The sequence below is a fragment of the Channa argus genome, chromosome 14 (genome assembly GCF_033026475.1).
Source record: "Channa argus isolate prfri chromosome 14, Channa argus male v1.0, whole genome shotgun sequence".
Classification (NCBI taxonomy): Eukaryota; Metazoa; Chordata; class Actinopteri; order Anabantiformes; family Channidae; genus Channa; species Channa argus.
In genome coordinates this window covers 18,184,222-18,206,629 of record NC_090210.1, presented here as the reverse complement: position 1 = coordinate 18,206,629, position 22,408 = coordinate 18,184,222, and the positions used below count along the sequence as shown (strand labels likewise).

At 40.6% G+C, this 22,408-nt stretch overlaps 1 protein-coding gene across 7 annotated transcripts in view; it reads left to right on the top strand.

Moving 5' to 3' along the window:
- Positions 1–12,496: 12,496 nt before the first annotated feature.
- Positions 12,497–22,408, top strand: part of LOC137140584 (receptor-type tyrosine-protein phosphatase F) — a 154,947-nt gene continuing 145,035 nt past the window's right edge. For 6 of the 7 annotated variants that reach the window (XM_067528921.1, XM_067528918.1, XM_067528919.1 and 3 more), the window contains exon 1: positions 12,498–12,980. The gene's annotated coding sequence lies outside the window, so the exon portion shown is untranslated. Of the gene's footprint in view, positions 12,981–22,408 lie in introns of all 7 variants that reach the window. The other variant, XM_067528901.1, reaches the window with a different exon arrangement.

Here is a 22,408-nt window from a genome sequence, read left to right as displayed (position 1 = left end):
TAAATATGACAGCTTGTTCTCTGTCAACTTCCTGCAGCACCAGTTTGGGATACAGAAGGCCATGGGATCGAATCCTACCCCACTAGGTGTGGCCCTGCCTATCCACCAAAGGCTACCTTGGTGCTGATCCAAGCCCAGATAAAAATGCAAGGGTTGCGGCAGGAAGGGCATCTGGCATAAAGACTCACGCCCAATCAACTGGTGGAACATGTTTCTATGGCGACCTTTTAAGGGACAAGCCTTAAGCCATTGATCATTCCACTTTGTGTCTTACAGTCCTGTGTGTACACACTCCCCTGCAAACCCATGCCCTTAATGGCCACTGGCAGATGATTACCTGTGCTAAATTGAAAAAAATTTGAATGTGCTTTCAGCTTTCGAGGACAACTGGACTCATTGTAGGTAACACAGGTTCAAACAATTTAAAGTTAAAAAACACATCAAGAGTCCAACGCAGGCTTTTCTTTGGACTTAAGAACGAAATGTTAGTGTTTCTTTAATGTAAAACTTTTTAGAAATGTAAACATTTCAGAATTCTTTACATTTTACACTTACTGGACTGCTAAACTTCAGACTACTCTGTCCTAGATAATAGTGAGCCATGCAGTTATTAGTCAGGACGCACATATGAAATGCCTACATATATGAAGTGGATATGTAACTCAATAGTTGCACAGCCCTGCATAGCTCCATATAGCACTTACTGTAGAGGCGCCTGACCCCTGCATTAACCCCTACTTTGCCACCACTGGGGCGAGCTAGGAGATAGATATTTTCAAGACAAACACAATTAAACCTGTGGGTTGAAATACATCACTAGAGGCGATGTGAGGGAGATGCAGGCATCTGTATCCTGACATGTTGTGCAGCTTCCTGTCTCCTCTCACATAATGCTGTGCATTTGTCACCCCTGCTCCCCGCCTACACGCTCTGCTGCTGATGTGCAGGAGAGTTCACGCTCTTTGGAGTAGCAGCCTCACTTTTATAGCAACAAGGTGGTGTGGGGTGGTCACGCTCACTGCCAAACGTATTCATTATTCAATAAACATTTTTACATATTCTTGTGCTTATGAAAGCACATTTCTGTCTTGGTGTGATTATCCTTTGTGGCTGTGCACTCCAGGCTATCAGGAGAGATAAACTCAGCATACCAATGATCAATAGCTTCCAGGAAGGGCAATAATGGTGTATTGAGAAGGATTTAATAGACTTGGGCTTTGAATTTTCTGTCCATTCTTTTAAAGGTCTTTAAAATGTTTCAGCTGTCTCTAAATCAATGTTAGACTGAAGTTTGTCATTTATTTCCAATGACATAAGTTTGGCTATAGTTTTGACTTCTGTGCCATGCTCTTAAAAAATAGTTGTACTCTTGACAGAATATTAACCCAGGAATGCTAAAGTCTCAACATTTTTAGTGTAATTTGACATAATCAGGTCATTGCCAGTACATACTGAAGAATACTTGCTTCGCAATGATAATGTAAAGTAGAGGAGTTTAGGAAGGTGTATACTGTATACCAGTAGAGTGTCCTCGCACAGGGAGAGTGTGTGTGCGCAAGAGAGTGTGCATCTGTGTCTGTTTTTGCAATGCTTGGCTATACTGAAAAGATAATCTGTGTTTTTGTGCCATTCCTGCCAAAACAGTAGACTGATAACCTGATTTGCCAGAACCCTTACACTTGGGGGACACTGATGACAAATACCTTCCTGGGAGGCCTTGGCAGCCACAGCCCATATATTACTGAGGGGTCACCTTGGCCCAGTCCCCATCTCATCACAAAATAGCATTCAGTACCTTCTCACTGTGGACAAGGCCATATTTCTTGCTGCCATATATCTTGCCTGCTGGAGCATCTTGGGGTGTATCAATATAAATAGTAGAAAACTGATAAACTCAGTGCGGATCCTTGCTGTGTTGTGCAGCAACGATAATATTTTCTACAGCGTTCCAGAGATAAAAACTGTCTCCTCTCTGTTTCACATGAGAGATTGGACTGTCTACATAAAACACACAGACAGGCCCCGCACACATGCATGGAGCCAGGTGTACAAAAGTCATGCAGAGTATCATTTAAAACAAGTATGATGTTAAATTAAGTATTGATGTGTCACAGCACTATCGCCTGAGGTATGGAACTGTATCTGGCATGTGATACACTACAATAGCTACAGAGCATAACATTCTAAATAGTAAACAGGCCTGGTAACAGTTGTACCACAAAGCAACTTAAGACATGTAGCAAAAGAAAAAAGTACAATAAAAAATGGTTGAAGGAGTTGATGAATGCTGGTTACCTAGCAACAAGCAGCTTAGAGAGAACTCAAACAATAGCCACGGCCCATCCTCTGCAGGCAAGTGTCATATCATTTGTTACGATTAAGCAGAGGGAGACAAGTCAAATTCAGAGACAAACAATCATGGCAGTGTTAAGGGCTCGGCTGTTCCTGCCAAACCATTAGCCGATGCTAAAACTGTGCTCTATTGTTTTTTGGAAACATTTCTAGCAAGACCTTAATCAAAAATCGTTGCAAATGGTCACCAATCAGCTGGGTTAGGTGTGTTTGTAAAAATGTAGACTGTGGCAGAAGATGTTAATTTCCGAGTGTGGCTCTAATGAATAGATATTTTTCCTGATTAATTTAACACTGATGAATATCGGTGTCTAGCACTTGTGCTGTGTATGTGTTTGTGTGAGGGTGGTGTTGAGTAGGAGGAAAGTTTGTGGACTTTAATGCCAGAAAGGGTGTGTGGTTTTTACGAGGGAACTTGAATTTCTGTGAGATTCTGTGTGTTTGTGTGTGCGAGGGGGAGTGGAATCTGATAGGTACTCCCTTTTCCTCAGTGTTTCACCCCCGATCAATGCCCTCCCACAGGAGACCCCATGACTTCACTCACAAAGAGATTCTGTTACTTTCTCTCCTTTGTCTAGGAAATAAGACCCTCTGCAAACCAAAGAGCCTTTTTTTCCAACCATTTTCCTTTTGGGGTGCCTCCGTTTCATTATCCAGTCTTTTATGTTAACTGGTTATCTTGTTGGAAGCCCCTGCTGATATCGACATACATACACACAGAGGAAACACAGGAAGTGATTACGGATGAAAGGTGCACTTGGCTTCTGCTAATTGATTCCCATCCAAACTGTCTGCTGTTAGCTTATGCTGGAATATGTTACATTTTGAGTAAATATGCTATTATTGCTCTCTGCACCCTGTGCAGTTGGAAAATGAAAGTTGCACTTGATATTGTCATTTAATTTCATCATTTCGGGAATCAACATATTTAAATTAACATTGTCGGTGTATGACATTTTCACTGTATACCAACAGCAACCCGGTGAAATAGCTTTGGAAATGTGATGCTCCATCAAAAATGTTATAGTCAGCGGTCTAACTTTTCAAGGTTTCTTGCTCTGATTAAGTTTGTTGCTGTGTCTCTGCACTCCCAGATCTCAGCAATAAACTTGGTCAGTACAACTTTATGAATATAATTGTGAAGGGAAAAATGAGACCAAATATATACTTTAAACACGGCATCATATAATTAGTATTTGTATTAATTTTTTTTCTCTCTTGAAATTGTCTTTATACATGACTAGAGAATCTGGCTTTGTCAATGTTAAAGCTGTTACTATAGTATATATAAAATTAGTGCCCACCTACATGCAAAATACTACAGAAATATGACAGAAAGCTTGAACTGCATAGTTAAGGACATTGTTTTGAGACAGAACGGAGCAAGTTACAGGCCCTTGTTTCACCCCTTCAGTGAAGTATTCAAGCTGACTCTAAAAACTATAGTTCAACAAGTTTGTGCTTACGGTGGCATTTTTAGGGACATCTGAAAGTGGCTGCCGACTCATGCAGAAGTAGCAGGTTGACAGAATGATGATTCTCGGCCTTTCTGTGCTTAGCAAATACAGATGGTACAGTGTGTAAATGGGGGCTTAAGGATGGCAACACAGAGAGAGGGAAAGAGATGCAATGAGACGTGTTCATCCAAATTGAGACAGTGAGCAGAGCCGAATGAAAACAGAGTGTGTCGGAATTAAAAGAGAGGATAATGGGACCGAAAGCGGGAAAGAGATGAGGAGCGGCAATCGAGGTGGAGTGAAAGAGCACATGGAAGATACAGTGAATGGGCAGAGAGTGGGCTGATCATAGAGAAAGAGCTGTTTACCACAGAGAGAGGAAGGCAGCTAGCGAGAAGAAGACTGCAATAGAAGAGAGATAGATAATCGACGTGGGTGAGAGGGAATGAGAGAAGGGGCGGTCGAGAGTGAAACAGACAGTGACAGAGTGCACAACGGGTACAGAATAAGATAACGGTTAGCAGGGGGTGGAGGTTGTGAGGGAGAGATTTCCAACAAATGGGTGACAGTTGTCTAGAAGAAGGAAAAGAGAGATTTCCCCGTGATTCCTCCTGAGCCTGGTCCTTGAGTCAACCACAGGGCAGCCAGGACGGATGCGACCCTGGTTGAGGCTGTGGAGGGCATCGGGCAGGACAAGCACTTGCAGTGTGGACATTAACAAAGCGTGAAATTAAAGCTGCCACGCTGCAGGTCTTACGTTAACCCACCATCATCATCATCATCATCATCATCATCACCCCTCTTATGCCTGCTCTGAGGCTGGCAGGAGGCTGTGGCAGTGGGGTATTGACAGGGTGCTGAGGGGTAATAGAGCCTGCCGTATTACTGTAATGATGTGTGGAGAAAGGACAGAGGAGGGATATTATAAAAGGATGCTCTAATCACTCCTGCGTGACGGCATGGCTTTATCTAGTAGCACAGGCGGTAACACTGCCATACACAGGTGGAGTGTTTATAGAATGACAGCTTCTGAGCTGTGGGTGAATTAAAAAATGCTGATGGGATGTGTGCGTGTTTCCCAATTTGAACAACCATGCACCTTGCCATTTACTGCATTACTGTTTTCTCAATTGGGGTTCAGCTGGCAGGTTGAGGTGACATCCTGCTAAACACGCTGTTCAGCATTTCAATTCATAGCTGACATCCTGATGTGAAATGACAGTGGACGTAACCATAGGCATCCACTGCAGTGATACTTCTTTTAGTATTCTGGATGACGCAGAACTAAATAAGGTTCAAAAATCTGCGGCTTACTTGCAGCTAGCAGGTTTTTATGGAGTAGCTATGGCTTGGGAGGTAGAGCAGTGTATATGTTCGAGTTTCCGTGGTCTTTGTGTGTGTATTTTAACGTGTAAGATCATTTGGATGAAAAGCACCTACCAAATGACTGCATGTATTCTCTGCCAGACACACATGAGCGCTAATTAGGTTTAGCATTAGCTAGCAGTTGTCTGAATAACAAATCTGCAAACATTTTTCTGAGAGTTTTGCTCCAGATCAGTCTGTTACTGGTTTAGACACATCTCTCTAAGCCCCTTATCATATAAAACATGCTGATCATTTACTGACTCCAGCTTCATACATGTGAGGATTTGTTGTTTTTTGTGTTTAGTAAGTAACATTATACTGTAGCTCAAGTACTTTTTGGCTTTGGAGCACTGGTCAGAAAAACAAGCAATTTCACAGTGGGATTTGCGAAAGTGTTTGTTTTGTTATAATTTTCTTATATTCTATAGACTTCAAAATGTATTTAATAACTTAAAGGAGCAACACATACAAACAGGAGCATTGTAATATTTCTTAATTGCAAAACTAATGTAGTAATTTGAGCCCCTTTGAAAAAACCCAGATAAAACACTTTCTGTTTGGTGTAATGTTTCGTCAGATCTCCATTGCTTTCCTTCTTTAAAACCCCTTTCAATTGTACCCTCCATCACACTCATCCCACTTCCTCTCCTCTAATCCATGTGTTGTTACTAGAAAGGGAGGAGTGGAGGACAGTGTTATATTTTGTCCATGTAGGCATCACTGTCAGGTCAGCGCTGGTGCTCTGCAGCCAGTTAATAACCCTGGTGTGAGGTCTAGTGACGGCACATCATCAGCCGGCTCTGTGCTGCTGTCAGGAGCCATTTACCCAAGCAGCTCCTCGCCTAATGGAACATCTGAGTCAATAAAAACAATCATCACTGCCAGTCCTACTGAAAGCAAGGAAATTATTTTAGGTGGTCAAGGAAAACATGAATGAGGTGTTTGAATCTATCTGTCCAGGGAGCAACTTGATGTGCACTTATCCAGACTGCTTATTACATTCCTAAAAATTTCTATATTTGACTTGTGTGAATACATTGATCATTGCAGCACAATTTTCCCCAGGTAAATAAAAGCAGCAATGGTCTTGCAATGAACTGGCTATTATGTGATCATGCAGATCCTGCATTTGGCAGTTGTTTGGTGGGAAACAGAACTCTACTGTATGTCTGGCTTTGCTGGATCAGGTACAGACCTTATCATGTTTTTACTCCCACCACGGCTTAATGAACCACCCTCAGCATTCACTCAATATGTCTCCAGTGAGAATGTCCATTGTGCCTTCAAAAGGTCAATAGCTGGACAGTGTGTCTTTGAGAGGCTTTCTGCCTTACTCCAAGACTCTTAATGGTGTTCAATGGAGAGACCCACACTGTATTCCCAAGGGGCCGTTCCCAGATATCCGCCCGTGATACCTAATCCGAGCCCATTAGCTTTCCTTCCAGCCATGAAAGAGCGCGGCTCCCTTGCATCTCAGGAATTAAAAATTAACTAGCTAATATCCATTTGTCTGATGGGATGCTCAGCGCGGTTGAAACGGCAGATTCCCCCAGCGATGGTCTATGAGGGATGACTTTTGGAACTCAATCTGCTGGAGGGAAAACGCTGACAGGGATAGCAGGAAGAAACAGAGGGATAATGCCTCCCCATCACATCCATCAGGACTGACTTGCAGCCGTAACAGCTGGCTACTAAGAGATGACCACCTCCATAAAGCTAGAATGTATTTCTGAGCTGTCACATATCACACATTACTCTGAGCAGTATTCAGTGCAATGCTTCAGCACGACCTTGCCGTAACATGTCCAATATCTGCACTCTCAGCTAGGTAGAGCTATAGTCATTCTCGACATACACCATGTTACATAATATATGCTCATGTCCTTTAGTATATACTTAACGTTTCATGAAATAGTAATTACTACGTCATTACACAGGTGACTGTTTGTTACGATAGAAAGTGCAGCAGTACAAAATGGAAACACTTCATATACTCTGACTGTTTGTCTTTGCTGCAAAAGTAATTTTCAACACTCACCACAGTCCTCAACATTGTGAAATGTAAAACAATTTGTGCTGTGTTGCATCCTGTTTCTTCTTAGATCCTTGTGCTCAAGGGCCCTGCCAACCTGCTGGGCACCATGCATCTCTCTATTGCTGAGTGGCTCACTACTCTAACCACGGTGAAAAAAACTAAACAAAAAAGAGGAGAGCAGGCTTGTTTTTCTGCCCCCATCCCTCTGCAGGAATTTTCCCTTTGATTTCTTCTGTTTTCAATAACCAAGGGCTTTTTTCACTCTTGCCAAGTCAATGAGAGATTTTGTGTCCTTCATCTAATTCCAACCCACCACTCTATTGCTCTCTCCGTCTTTATCTCTATCTCTTGCCGCTGCTGTCTCTTTCTCATCGTTTGTCTGCATTTCTCCTTTTAAATATAGCTTCTGTGAAAATGCTACTGTGTGTTTTTTGTAGCTTGGGTCTTTGAAGAGGAGGCAGTACTTCAGATCATTCATGTCTCTCTTGTGGTTTGAGAGGTGTGCTTGTGATGCATTAAAATGCTGTTTGGTTGATCACATCATATTATCTACAAGGGAAGTCTTATTTTTATTAAATCTTTGACTTATAAATCAGCATTATAGATTTAAGGCATTTAAGGCATATAGCTCATTAAGGTACGCAGATGAGAGAAAATACAGCGTCAGACAAAACCAGATTGCCTCCATTGATAATAAAAAAAAACTTTAATAAACAAAAGACTGTCATTATTGATATTGTTCTGAAGAATACAAATTTACCTCTAACATAACTATGAATCTCTGAGGAGTTTTATTAACAACAGCTGTGTTGTAGTTTAGCATTGGAAGACACACACCTGACTGTGGTTTGAACTAACCAGAGATACAAAACTGAACTCAACCCTTTAATCTGCAGAGCAACATAAAAATGAAACGATATTACTATAACATAGATATAGCAGCAAAGTTCTAACTACTGTAGGAGTTCCCTCTCATTTATGCAGCACCACTGCTGTATCTCCCACATGCATTTTATGCTTGACATTGAGACTGGAACCATGCTATCATCATGGCTCTAGTGCCTTGGAAAATTTGACTTGGGGGATTCAGGAGAATTCCCCAGTTTGTTATACCCAGACTGCAGGCTACAACAAAAGATGCACAACTAGTTTATGAATAATAAGGAGATATGTGAATGCACTGGCATGTTGTAAGTGCAGAGCAAAACCCAAAGGATAATGCAACCAAAAGATGAGGCATGGCATGTTGTGGCACACACACACACAGTATCAAAGCGGAGGGCATTGAGACCATCACAATCATTCAGTCATTCAACAATACAAAAGCTGCAGAGAGTGTGACTTTATTCCCCCAACCATTTCAAGATTGGGTCCTCATTCTGTCTGACTGCCGAGATAGTAACCACAATCATTAACATGTTTGACTGCATGTTGGTTAATGATACAAAGAGCTCTGTGTGTTCTCATCATTAACTTCCATTAACTGTTTTCCTGCCTCATTGAGTCTTGCTTTAATTGTACAACAGTTATAAGATGAAAGTATCCTGCTCTGTAGACTTTATAAGGTCCCCTGAACATTATGTATCGGCCATGTTTTTTAACTTGGTGTCTTGCCTTTTGGACAATAAGCTTTTGATGTGTTGCATAATTATTAATGAATATATTGTTAAAGACATATCACTGTGAAAATGTGATAATGGGGCACGGCCACAATTTTCTTTTTGTCAGTTTCAGTTTGGCAGTTTCCATTTTGTCTTTGAATTTCTAATCAACTATCAGCTTTATTTTATCAAAAAAATAATTGTAAGCGAGGACAGAAAAATGGTTGAGACTTTTTCAGCAGGAAAGTTAAACTGTTAAGTGTTTGCATGCTGGAGTTGAAAATTAATTTATCAGAGGCAAAGTCATCTCTCAGCTGGAATGAGCAAACTCATCACATAAACCTGAGTTGGGCAAAGGGAGAATTGCAAGCTGGGAAGTTATCAACCATCTCAGAGGTGAAAGACTTATTGGGCCAAATGAAAGAATTACTGAGGACATTTGCACAGCCTCTCAAGCTTCTTTGTGGAAATTACAACAGTTGATCTAAAAATAACATCAATTTCTTTTTTATTTATTTTTGTAAGTGATGATGAGAATTAATGAAGAGAGCAAAATAATGTTCCTTATGTCTTAGAAGTGATGATGCATCAGCTTTTAGTTCCTACCATTTCACATTCCCTATCACATGGAAAGAAGTGATTGTCATTCCTGTTTTTAAATGTGGCAAACAGTCTAAAGCCAGAATTTACAGCTCAAAATCTATTTCAAAGCCAGGACTTTTTATTGACTTGATAGAATTGCTATTGACCAACAATTTAATAGCAGTAAGGTTTCTATGGAGTGCATGCAATTTAACATCAGAGCAAAACACCGCAACAGAAATTTGGTATGTTGTAGCCTACAGCAAAGGTTAGCCACGTCCAGAAAGTCATCAGTGACTTAATATGGTGGTTGTAGACAAAGAGTCTCTCATGATACTGTATTGGGGTGAAATGTAATGTCTGCTCATTACATGGTTATCTCCGTGTATCTAAATTTGTACACATGTATTGTGTTGAACGAGTGACGTCAAACCTGAAAACCCAGGAAATACACAATATTATTATTCTTCCAAAGAAGTATTACTCCTTTCGCTTGAGATTTTCAATCAAAAATGTAATTAGCTCTGCTAATGCTGGCTCTGTATGTTTTAAATTTATGAGAATTTATACTTTTGCGCTGAGGCAGTATAGTGTGTTTACTACAGCTTTTATTGTAACCAAGGGAAGTAAAATCTGGGGCAGTATAAATTTCAAAAAACCGAAACCAGGAGTTAATATCAGTTCTGTGCAACCAAAGTTTCTTTTCACTTTTTGGTTTGAAATTACTCATAGTCTGATTTATTTTTTTTTTTTTGATGACTCTTTGTAATATGATAAAATGGACAGAAAACTAACTGCAACAGCATTAAATCAGCCTTCAAACGATCAAGTACTAACTGAGGGACTAGATAGAAATTAATCTCTTTACAAGTAATTTCTCTTGACTAATTTCCCCACAGAGTTCAATAAAAGAAATTAATAAGGAGGAACAGCTGATAAAGGGTTCCATGTATGAAGCTTCATTCCAGGAGTGTCATGGTTAGAGGCGGCTTTGGTACTTCAGACCCTGTTTGATTTGCAGCAATTTAGCCAACCATTTATTACAAATTACAATAATTAAGAGCAGGTTGTAGATTAGACTAGTAGTTTTGTTTTCTTTAAATACAGGAGATAAACTATGAATATAAGATTTTGCAATTACAGAAAATGGGTTGTATGCTTGTGGCTTTTCACTTTCTTTGTATGTGTGTCTCTCTGTGTTGGCCCTGAGATAGACTGATGACCTTTACAGGGTGTATCCTGCCTCTTGCCCAATGACAGCTGGGATATGCCTCTGCCACGACCCTGAACAGGATGGGCGATTAAGATAATGGATGGTTAGATGGATGGATTCTATGTATGCATAATAATAAAATATGGTTGTGTAAAAACCTGATTGGGGTGGAAGGATTTGATCTCAAATGAACCAAAAACAAAAAGCCAAGATGTTGCATGGCCACAGAATTAAAATATTTCTCTCCAAATCTTTGGCGATCTGGTTAGAAAATCTGACATTTGGTAGATAATTAAATTCATGTCTGACCAGGACCAAGCATGAGCAGTAGTAGCATGATCATGTCTTCACAGGGCGCTTTAGCACCACTGCTGCAAAAATAAATAAATAAATAAATAACTTTGTTGACCTTCACAAGAGTTGTAGTCTAGGTCTCATCCACTGTCCACACTCTCTGGAGCTAAAAAAAAACACAGCTAGCGTTGGCCACCAGAGATATGCAACAGCATTACTGAGCATGTGCATCAGATTCTCTGTCTGGCACCTACATATTGATGGTTGTGGTATCAAAACAATGGCCTCCCCCTGAGTGTAATAGCGCTGGCTGGAGCTCTTATTTGTCTGACAGGATCCTATTCCTGGAGCACTGTGTACTGACCAAGGTTATCATTTGTAAGCTAAAAGGAACAGAATTCCCTTTCAGTCACTGCGAGGTCGCATAGCAACTCATTTTGTTGCATGAAGTAGAGGTGAATGTGCATGTGTGTCTGTGTGTGAGGTGCATGGAGGACCTACCCGACTGCCCAATTGCAGGAGACATTTATGGCAAGGTAAAACCTTGTGTAAACATTATTTGTACCTGTTATTAGGAAAGTGTGGTGGATGGCAGGGCTGCAGTTCAGCGGGGGTTCTGCCAAACTAACGATTGATCATGGTAGGGTTAGAAGGCGGAGTAGATGGGCTGTCAAATCTTAAACATGTTCAGGCCCTCATTACTGAGGGTCACAGTGTCCGTGCTCAGGACGTTCAGCCGACTCGCTTGAGTGCTCATGCACTAACAGCCAAGCTGCACTGTAAGCAGAGCCCTCTCTCTGTTCCCATTACATTGCTTCACTTGTGAATTCTGCAGCTCCCAAAATGTGTCCTCGATTGCCACTGGGTTATCAAGAAGAATCAGAAGTGTTTTGGGATATCATGCTCAAAATGGAAATTACAGTTAGGCTGCATGGACTGTGAAGCATACTGCAGGTTCTTCCTCAATATATTAATATTTAAATAAGAACAAGATGCAAAATCAGTGCAGAATTCCTTGTCAAAGCACAGCTTGTTGAGATCCATTGTGTCATTGAACAGTGAGGAATGTCTCCTAAGACAGTCATAAAAAAACAATATTAAATGCTGGTGAAAGAGCAAGAAAGTTGGCCTGTACGTATATATTATAAAATACTGTCTTCATAAGGTGGAAGCAAGAATGAGGCGTGTGGATAATAAGGAGGTATTTATACACATTCTATTCTCAGTGATGATTCATTACTTTGCTTATTGCAGAGGCTCCCAGAGTCTGGGGACCACCTGGATTAGCTCAAGGGGCTCCCTAGGAAAATAGGAAACGGGTTAATTCCGCGGGTATAACGAGGGAGTGCATTAGTCTGCAATTACTGTACCCAGGGTCGTCCCTCCTATTTCCTATCATATGAATCATAATTTACTTCCAAAATGTATTTCTTGCAGGTGCTCATGTAGAAACTGGGAAAAAAAAAACGACAGGTTTGAGTTCCCCCTGTATGTCTTCAAAGGCTCCAGGACTTGGAGGACGAGGATGAACGCACACAGTAGCGAGTGTAGCCGAGTGAATCCGAAAACCCTGCTGACCGACCTGTGTTTTCTCCACACAGGCAGAGAGAAGCGTGACTGTGTGGGGAGAGACGTAACAACTCCCTGCCGTCCACGGCTCCGTCTGTGCGGACTGTCTGCAGACTTGAGCGTGTGAATCAACTTGCAGAGGGGACGTTCACTTGCAGGAAAAGAAACAACAGTTGTTGTCGCCTTTTGACATGCAGGCAGCGACACTGAACACTTGAGCCAAGCTGACATTAACCCGTTCGCAGCGAGACTCGGGAGCTGCCACGAATAGAACCAGTATCCAGGACCCCGGTCGGCCGGCCGGGACAGGAGGACCTCGTGCTTCGCTGGCTGCGGAGTCGGACCTTTTTTTTCCCCCCCCCCCTCTTCTTTGACTCCCTGGGTTGGTTCTAACTCTCCTTTTTTGTGGCTTTCGGTTACACGAAGTGGATTTCTTGTGCAGAAGTCGGGACTAAACGTGGTTGGGAGAAGGAGAGACATGCCAACGGCGGCGACAAAGACGAGATTCAGTAAGTGCACCGTTATCTGTTTTCAGCGACCCCCATTGAAGTTGAGACGGGGCTTTTAGCGTCGCCCTTAGCTAACTTTCTGACATTGTGGTGGCAGCATCGGTCGGTTGGTTTGTTTGGGGCCGTTTATCAACTGGTGTTACTTTGGAAATGCTTTTACATGTGTAAAGACGCCGGTTAGACACTGGAAGTCTGCCCCGGCTGGCAGGACCGGGCGCCGTCTACGCCACGCACGCAGTTCGTTGCTGTTTTTATTCACACCAACTCTGAATGTATGTGGCCGACAACTTTTATTTTACTGCCAAACGAGAGCGAGTTAGCCTGCGTGAAAAAAAGGCCCAGGCTTACATTCGGTCTGCAGTTTGAAAGCATGTCCGCAGGCGGTGAATGGAGGGGGAGAAAGAAGCAGACTATTGCTCACTTACTTCACGAGTGAGTGTCAGCGCACGAGAGCTGCGCAGAGTTGGCGACAAACCGAGCGCTGCCACTTTTCGCTGGCTATTTGTCACCGGTCTTCACCGACGGAAGCTGAAATCTCACCGCGTATCCGTGAGGGATAAACCGGAGCAGCGGTGGTGTGCGGGGCGTGAGCCCGTTTGGGTCTAATTGCAGCGTAGTGTTAATCTGCTCCCGTTTTTGACCTTTCATTTAAACGATTTGCCAGAAGGTGACACCGCTCTCCGCTAACCTGGCTTTTCACTACGGGTGTGCGCGTTCACGAGGTCGTGAGCATGTCTGCAAGCGCCCGAGCTCCCCCGGCATATGAAATCTTTCCTCTTTCTTTGTTTGTCATTATCACAGGCAGATGTTTGAGTTGTTTAATACACATCAGCTGCAAGTTCTCCTGTCATGTATGTGCTTTCCACCTGTCCTTTAAAAAAGACACTGTTGCCTCAGCGCAGGCTGCAAAGACACGTTTGATGGTATGATTTCACTCACTTGAAGCTAAGGCAGAAGCATACATTTGAACAATCCCCCATTAGAGAATTCAACTGTAAAAGCATTTTGTGACGGCTTTTAGAGATGTGCCACTTCATATTATTGCCTAGAGCCCTCTTCAGGTCTTAAACAGATCTGAAGGAGAGGGAGTGTTTTTCACTTGGTTATACAGAAAGATTGCATTGCATCAAGCCCATAGTCCTATTGGGTTTATTTAAAAAAAAAAAAAAAAAAAAAAAGGATTGGGAGCAATTCTGCAGGGTGTGACATGTTCAAGTAGCTTCATGGCCTTCCTTTATCAACAACCGAATCCGGTTAAAGCTGTCAGGGACACAATGAAGAGAGCTAACCATGAGCCATACTGTAACAGGATGATGCCGGGTGGGTTAGTTTCTTGGAATTGCATCAGAGACTTTCTGCAACTGAATCCCAGGGCCTGCTGCCTGTTTGGGTTTCTAACCTTCAGCTATTGCCAGTTGAAAAGAAAGTGACATGGTTTATTTCTATCCTATATTTAAGGAAATTTGATATTAAACAGCCCACACACCATTACTGTAAGTGGCCTCAGAGAGCCAGCTCACTGTAAAATATGATGGCTTTTGCATGTAGGTTATTCACTAGACAACACTAGAGAATGCATGCCAATTAGTGGAGCCTCACTGTAATTTCTTTGACAAAGCAGGTGACTCTCTAGTGCTGTTTGAATGTAGGATTCACAGTTACCTGTGGCTATCTGTTGGATGGATAATTCATCACTTAAACCAGTTTTGACAGCCCTGGTAGGGGCCATGCTGCTTAAACATTAAGGTTTTCTTCAGTCATATTGACAAGATGTTGTAGGGAAGCTGCACTTAGTTCATTTTTGCTTATCTTCTAGTTTATTCTCTTGTTCCATGGGCCATGAAAAGCATTATAAAATGAAACTGTTTTTGTCTTTGTCGGTTTGATCACTTTTGTTTGTGTGCTGAATATTGACATATAGCCAGCTATTACCATCCCAAGATATTAGTCCTACTTTATACTCAAACTACTTCAAAATGAAACATTTTCAAGAGATGACATGTGATTTATTTGACATAATCCCCACGACTCCTTAGGGATTACAGTGGTAGCCCACAACGAATCACTGCATTGCTTTAGTCTTTTGTTTCTTGCCAGAAGAGTGTACAGTTCATTTGGAGTTTTTGTTGGCAGTTTTTAAAAGAGTTTCTCGGCAGAGAAAGAGCTTGTGAAGCAAAATCACTGGTGACGTCATCTGCTAGACATGTTGTACACAGTGGCAAAATATACAGGATATCAGCTAACTGACGTCATAGCCACCTTCACCATAACATCTAAATTATTGTTTGATCTATAGCTGGTATTTAAATTCAATCTCCACTTTTTAACCATATAAATTACAGTTTATCTACATGTTATTGTTTAATAACAAGTATCATACATTGTATTAATTACAACGATTTACTACGCTGTCTGCATGTTATTATTTAATAACATGTAGATAATTGAAGAGATTGACATAAAACGAATCATCATTGCTTTTGTTTTGCTACTGATTATAATTCCAAAAATCAGATATTAAACTTTTTCTTTTTTATAAACAGATGCTAATTTAAACTCTAAAAAGCATCACAGAGCAACCTTCTTGTTGTTGGTTTATATGACTTTTATTGAAAGACAAAGAGGCAATTCAGTACCATTTAGATGACACCAGTAATTAGTGTTCCATTTTGAATATGGGTGGAACTTCTATCCTTTTTTTAAAGTCTGAATCACAAATTCTGTCTTCCAAGAGATTTACTCACATTTTTATGCTGTATCTCTTGTGTTTGTTGACCTGGACACATGCCTGGTCTGTGTAAGCATTTGTATGTAGTTGTAGCTGGTATTTCCTAGCAGGCCTGGTCTGGGGCTAGTAGCCAGAGCATCTGCCTCAGCTTCCTCATATGCCTTTGCTCCTTGGCAGGAGCCGGCCTGAATGGCACTGTTAGAGAGCTCCAGCTCCTCTGTGGCCACACGCTGAAAACCCACTCGGCACAGCCCTCTCCCAGCTGACGCTTTCTCATGCTTTCCATATGGGTAAAATCTTGGTAATTTCAGGGCCCTACATTTCTAATGAGATGTTTTGCCCATAGTGTGTTGGTCTGTGGTGGGCGGGATCAGCGTTTCTTGGGTTTATAGGGGATTATAACTGTTCTGAGATGCCTTACTGGCCCTCTGTCAGGGCGTTGGCACAGAGAAACCAAGAACTCTTTTTACAACAAACTGGTTCAAACTGGTTATGATGGAGCTGTTTGGCAGGGGGTTTACAGGAACCAGGATATAAGCTAAACGTTACTGAAGGTTTCAAGATTTTGTTCTGAATCTGAAATGTGTTGGTTTTCTGCTTAGACATCAGGATTTTTCACTCTTGGGTCCACAGGGAGGCCTCAAGCAAATGCTATTGTACTGCTTAGCATCCTATCCTGAAATAAAGACATGGTGCTCTCAGCACCATGCTTGGTGAATTTTTAACAATGCTTGTTCCTAAACGTCAGCAGCATAAAGGCAAAGAGTGAATTACTACTCTGTCTGCAAGGGCAATGTAGGAGCAATTTGACTGCTGATTGAAACCAGGTCTCCCATTTCAGAGTCCACTGGTGGCATTATAAACCATTTACACCAATGTTTTACAGGGCACCCCTGCAATGGGAAAAGTGGAAACAGACACATGGCCTAAAAATGGCTTGCACTACTGTGAGAGGCTTATTTTTATCCTTTCCTTGTGCGGTTTGTTGTTTTAACTTCAAAGTATGTTAGAGCTGCTGAGTAGTGAATAGAGATGACATTGAATGGTCACATATTAGGTTAATCAGTTTTGTCTGTTTTTCATTAAGCAGAAGGACCCCCCCTACATATATCAATTCCATCTGCTTTGGATTATGCAGCCGTTTCTGTCAGTGTTTTTTCTCTAGCCATTACAGTACTTTGGAGTAAGAAATGTAATCAAGATTCTGTGAAAAATGGCTCTGACAATTTGCGGCGTCAAAACCCTGGGTCATTTGGCCTTTCATTTTTGTCAACATTTGTTACAAGGTAGCCATTAATACAGTAACTACACCCCTGGTCAATACAAATAGAGTTTTAAAGTGTTAAAATATGTATCAAGTTGCAGTAAATACATTTTTATGCTGAAGCCTAGGCTATATATTTTTTCTTAATTAATACAATGTATGATACAGGTGAATCTTTAGTGCAACATAAACGAGTACACCTGTGACCACTGCACCAAAAGGGATCACATCCATAGCTAGGACTCAGTGGGGGGTGCTGATGCTCAGTTGCTTTGGGCAATAGTGTACGGCAAAAAAGTACCTGAGGAGGTAAGAAAACAGATTTTAAGATTTCATAAAGCAGAAACAGTACAAGAATGTAAATGGGCTTCTGAGCATAAGGCTAGACACAGCTGCAGCACTGGGTAGGATGTACAGAAAGGGACATACTAACAATAACAGTAGGGGCAGTGGGTGTCCTTGAGAAATGATGTCAAGCACAATTTGCAATTTACTCAACCTTGCATGGAAAACAGATGAGTACATGCTTTTGACTTGGAACAAGGATTATCTGTCAAAACTGATGAACACTGATGGGACAGTGTGATGAACAGTACATAAAGCATAAAGGCAGCCATTGCGAAGGGTTTCCCAGCACAGAAGAAAATGACATAAAACTTTGAAATTAAACCCAAAGAAATTGTTTGAATCAGATGGTGTTCAGTTTGGCATAGTCCTGGCCAACTGCACAGTGCTGACTGTGAAACATGGAGGTGGGAGCGTGTTGAAATGAGGCAGCTTGAATGCAAAAGGGGACTATGAATGCAATGTCCTGTACCCAAATACAGGAAAAAAGATCACTACAAGCCTCAAGAAGCTTTGTAGGAGAGGAAGTTTCCAACATGAAAATGATCCCAAACACACTGAAAAAAATTCCAAGAGTAAAAATAGAGAAGAAAACTTGTAAGATATGACCGGCACTAGTATGTCTCCTGCCTATAGTCCAATAGAATGTCTTTAGAGTATTTTAAAGCAGAAGGTAGACTGAAAAACCCCTTCAGCAAGGAGCAGCTGACAACAATCATGTGTGAATAATGGCAGAACATCTCTCCACAGATGTGTGCAAGACTGGTATTCATGCCTAGGAGGTTTAAATCTGTTATTAAAAATAGTGCAAGTCATGCAATATAAAACTTTAAAAAGGAATCCCACTAATAAAGGATATACTGACTTTTGTTGCAATAGGTTCCTAAATATGGACCTTTTATTACCGTTTTCTCTTTTTAAATCTAACGGCTTCATTCGTCTTAGCTTTTGCCTAAAAACAAATCAAAATACTATACATGGACAAAGCAGTCCCAATTATATTTTTTGCCACCTGCCTTAAAACAGAAAACTCACTACATAGGCATAGTGTTGGTGAAGAGAAAAGGCATCACTTTGAAGAAAGAAAGAAAAAAGTGAAAAGAAGCTAAGATTAAAAAATGAAGAATGTTGGAATTTGATGGATGAACCTTTAGAACGTCAGTATTCTGGTAATGCCACAATGTAATGTGAAGCAACTACAGAATATGTTGAGTTATACTCATTGTTGTGGTCATACGTCCATCCTATCAGATTTTGAGAAGGGTTAAATATGTTATAAATAAGCAAATAAACATTACTACAAGCAACTTGCCCACAGGTTGCAGTACAGACATTCATATGTGCTTAATGTTTTAAAAATGTAAATTTCCATTTCAGAAATCAAAGACAACAAGTAGGTTAATGTTTCAAATAATCAGTTTATTACTTTCTCATAGCTCAAAAATATTACTGCTCTTTTAGTCGTTGGGAGATTTTCTGATGTGAGAAATAGAACTTTGAGACAACTGTGGAATGCCATACACACATTGTGCAGTTAGCCACCCATTGGTATGCATAACAAAGTCTGTAGTGAGATCTAGAAACTGTTGCTATTCATCTGCCGTCCCTGTGATCTCAGATGGTCCCAGATGGCTTTCCATTCTCACCACACAGACCATCTAATTAAAACTTTTAACCACTAAACACATAAAGTAAATTGTTTTCAGGTGTTGTACTATAATTGATTTATTATTTAACCTTGCTTTTCTAGCAATTTTGCTTCTCTTCACGTTTAAGAGTAAATATGTGAAGCCTTATATAATGTGCAGAAATCTACAGTAACCGTCACTGTAATTGCTTAAAATGTTGAAAAAAGATTAGTCACAAAAACAAAACAATGTACTTTGTATTAATTTCTGCTGCCAACTTGTCTTTGTTTGATTACCTTTATGCCATGTTTGGAATTACAGATGCTTAAATAGTTCAATTTCAATGGCAATGTGTTTAGCAAACTGGTTGTAACGTCACTGGCATTGCTAGCTCAACCATGTGAAAATAAATGATTGTTTTGGCGCAAACATAGTAATTACAGGTCGGTGTGTGTTTGATGAGTTGGTGCTTACTCATGACATGCCCGCAGGTAGTATGGGAAAAAGGTTTTTCATTAAAATAATTCAGTAACATACTCTTTGCCTACAAACCTTGCTGTTTTTGTGATTAAAAATATTTAGTAAAAAAGCAGAGCTGAAATTGGTTTATTTGTTTTTTTAAAACTTGATAAACATTGATTCATTCATTTTGAGTAAAACTACCAAATGCTTCTCCAAAGGGAGAGATGGAGGATTTTCTGAGAGCATTTTGGGGCTTTGAACCAGAACCTAAGGCCAGTATTGGCCTCATATACACAATATTATTAAATATATCTAGCCATAAATTGCATGAGGACATTGACAAATGGTACTAATGGTCTATATTCTATTGTTTACCATTTTATTTATTGTTGTTTGCTTGATCAGATACATGGTATGAGTCAAACCACTGCGCAATATTTGTTAAGCAATATTGTGGTGTAATTGTTCAGCTGAACTGACATCACCCAGTTGTTTTTTTTATATATTGTGAAATACTGCTTTTGTATTTTATTATGGTGCAGAGAAACCTATCGAAATTGAAGACAAAAACTAATTTTGTGCTCCCAGATTTATTTTTTTCCATGCTTTAATAAACTTGGGTCTCATAGTAAATTGAAATTTGAAATATGAGACTTATCTCAAGCAGTCATTACTTTTGAAGTCTTTAAAATTGTGATGCCAATGTATTTTGTCAATTCCAATTGTGATCTTTATGAATCATTATAGTTTCATATCCTCTACAAGTGCCGCTCGTGGGTTATTAAATCTTTCATTTGGCATCGTAACAAAGATTCTGTATGCATGCTTATCCTTGGTCATGGCACAGTGGGCAGTTTTATCACATCATGTGTATTAGTAAATGTAGCAGGGAGTTGACATGAATGTGCGCCTTTGCTGTGCATTTGCCCAGTCAGCAGTTGTGCAAAGATGATGCATGTTGTCTTTTCAAACAAACACTGGATATGGACAAATGGAGCAATGGCTCACTGGCTGGTGTCATTCGTTTTGCTTGTTGCTGTCAACCTGTTCTTTCTCAGGTTTATATCTAATTAGAGCACGCAGGCCCACACAAACAGGTGCATAGGCTGCACAAGAAATGGATGCAGAACATTATATGAAGGTCAAACAGCCAGCACGTCTAATCAGGCTGGTCTTAAATGTCACATACCTGATGCTACAAAATAGAAAAAATGTGACAAATTGGCATATGTTATGTAAATTAAATGTTGACTACAAATGAACAAGGAGACATTTTTTGTGTGGAACATGATCTGGATTTTCAGTTATCAACAAAAGTGCTTTATACAGCAGGCTTGGCATCCAAGCATATCCTATAAGAGATGGAAAACATTGCATAACACTGCTGTATGAATAATGATGGGATAGAACGATTTGCATTTGTACGGTCAAAAAGCTATTCTTTATTTATGTTAGAAAAGGAATCATGAGTTTGCGTGTTTTCTTTTGCTTGCGTTCTCTCACTGGAAGCATGTCAGCACACCATAGCTTTTCCCAGGTTTTTCTCTAAAAGGTCCTTTCCCCAAGGGAACCTCTGTTCAAGCCATTACCAGCTTTTGCAATGTGGTTATACAAGTACATTGACACAGATTTTGCATGCACTTTTCAGGTGCAAAAATCCTGCTGACTGAAAAGGATTAGAAATCAGCATCCAGACATTTTGTCAGGGTGCTCCACCAGGTTTCCTTTAGCTTATGAAAGCTGTAAAGATAGTGTATGACTGACAGTTGGAACCCAAAAACTTTCAGAAGGCTTACTTTATAGTATTTGTGCAGAGAAAAGCCAAAAGTAATTTCGTCAGATCAGTAACTGATCATATGTTGTGGCAAGTGAAGACTCATTGGAAACCTAATAAGGAAACCTTAGTGCCAATGGCTGGGTGTGCTAAAGCACAACAGTAAGTAGAAGAAATGTGCATTGCTGGCACTCCATCTGCCCCAATGGTACAGCAGATGGATAGGTTTTTGTGGAGTGGGGGAGGGGCTCTTTGGCAGCGAGGGACAGAGATGACAGCACTTCGTCCATGGAGGGCTACCAAGGGCCTTGGCTCTGAGCATCTACTGTGTCCTCCTGACAGAGTCTTGATGCCATCAGAGGCCATTAGCATTGACAGCATGTCATCATGTCACAGTAGAGCTCATGGTCAAGCAATGAATAAGTAAGAGCAGTAAATAAAGATGACAAACTTTCAAATAAACAGGATTTTGCTAATGCCAGTCTGAATATTTCTTCCCTCTACTCTACACCACTGTCACACTAAAGCTTAACCAAGCTTGCATATAAACTGTACAGATGAGGTTCCATGTGCAATTTTTCTCCTGCTGCCCAAATTCTGTCTTGGCCCTTGGCCTTCGCTTAAAGCATGGGTTATCTAGAAAGCCTCCTCAGCTAGTGTTGGAGATGTTTTTCACAATGGCATAATTTGATTATACCCAAATATGTGACACAAGGGAAGACAAGTGACTGTAATAAAGCCAAGTAATGCAATAGATCAGTGACTGAATTAAGGGGCTACGCAGTGCTTAAAAGAATGCTATTCCCACAATTAAGCTGAATTTCAGAGACGTGCAAACTTAAGTTTGAATCTACTTACTTTAAATTATTTACCCTTTGGGTTAGAGCTTTTGCTTGTCGGGGCTGAAATGTGTGAAAAGTGTTTCATATGGTCAGACTGTAAGGCAATCAAACTGTTCAAAAGTACTGTGCTGTTGTGATGGTTTAAAACTAAGAATGGGACAGATTTAAGACAGATTTTTCACAAACATACTGTACATGTGAATTTTTTTTTCTTTATTTAAACATTTTAAGATTTCCCACCCATCCATCTGTATGACCATCAATTATCTAAATAACTTATCGTGCTCAGGGTCACAGGGTGCTAGTGCTGATCCTAGCTGTCATACTGCTTGAGGGGGGGTAAACCCGGGGCACGTCTACGGTTTATTTCAGGGCTGACATAAAG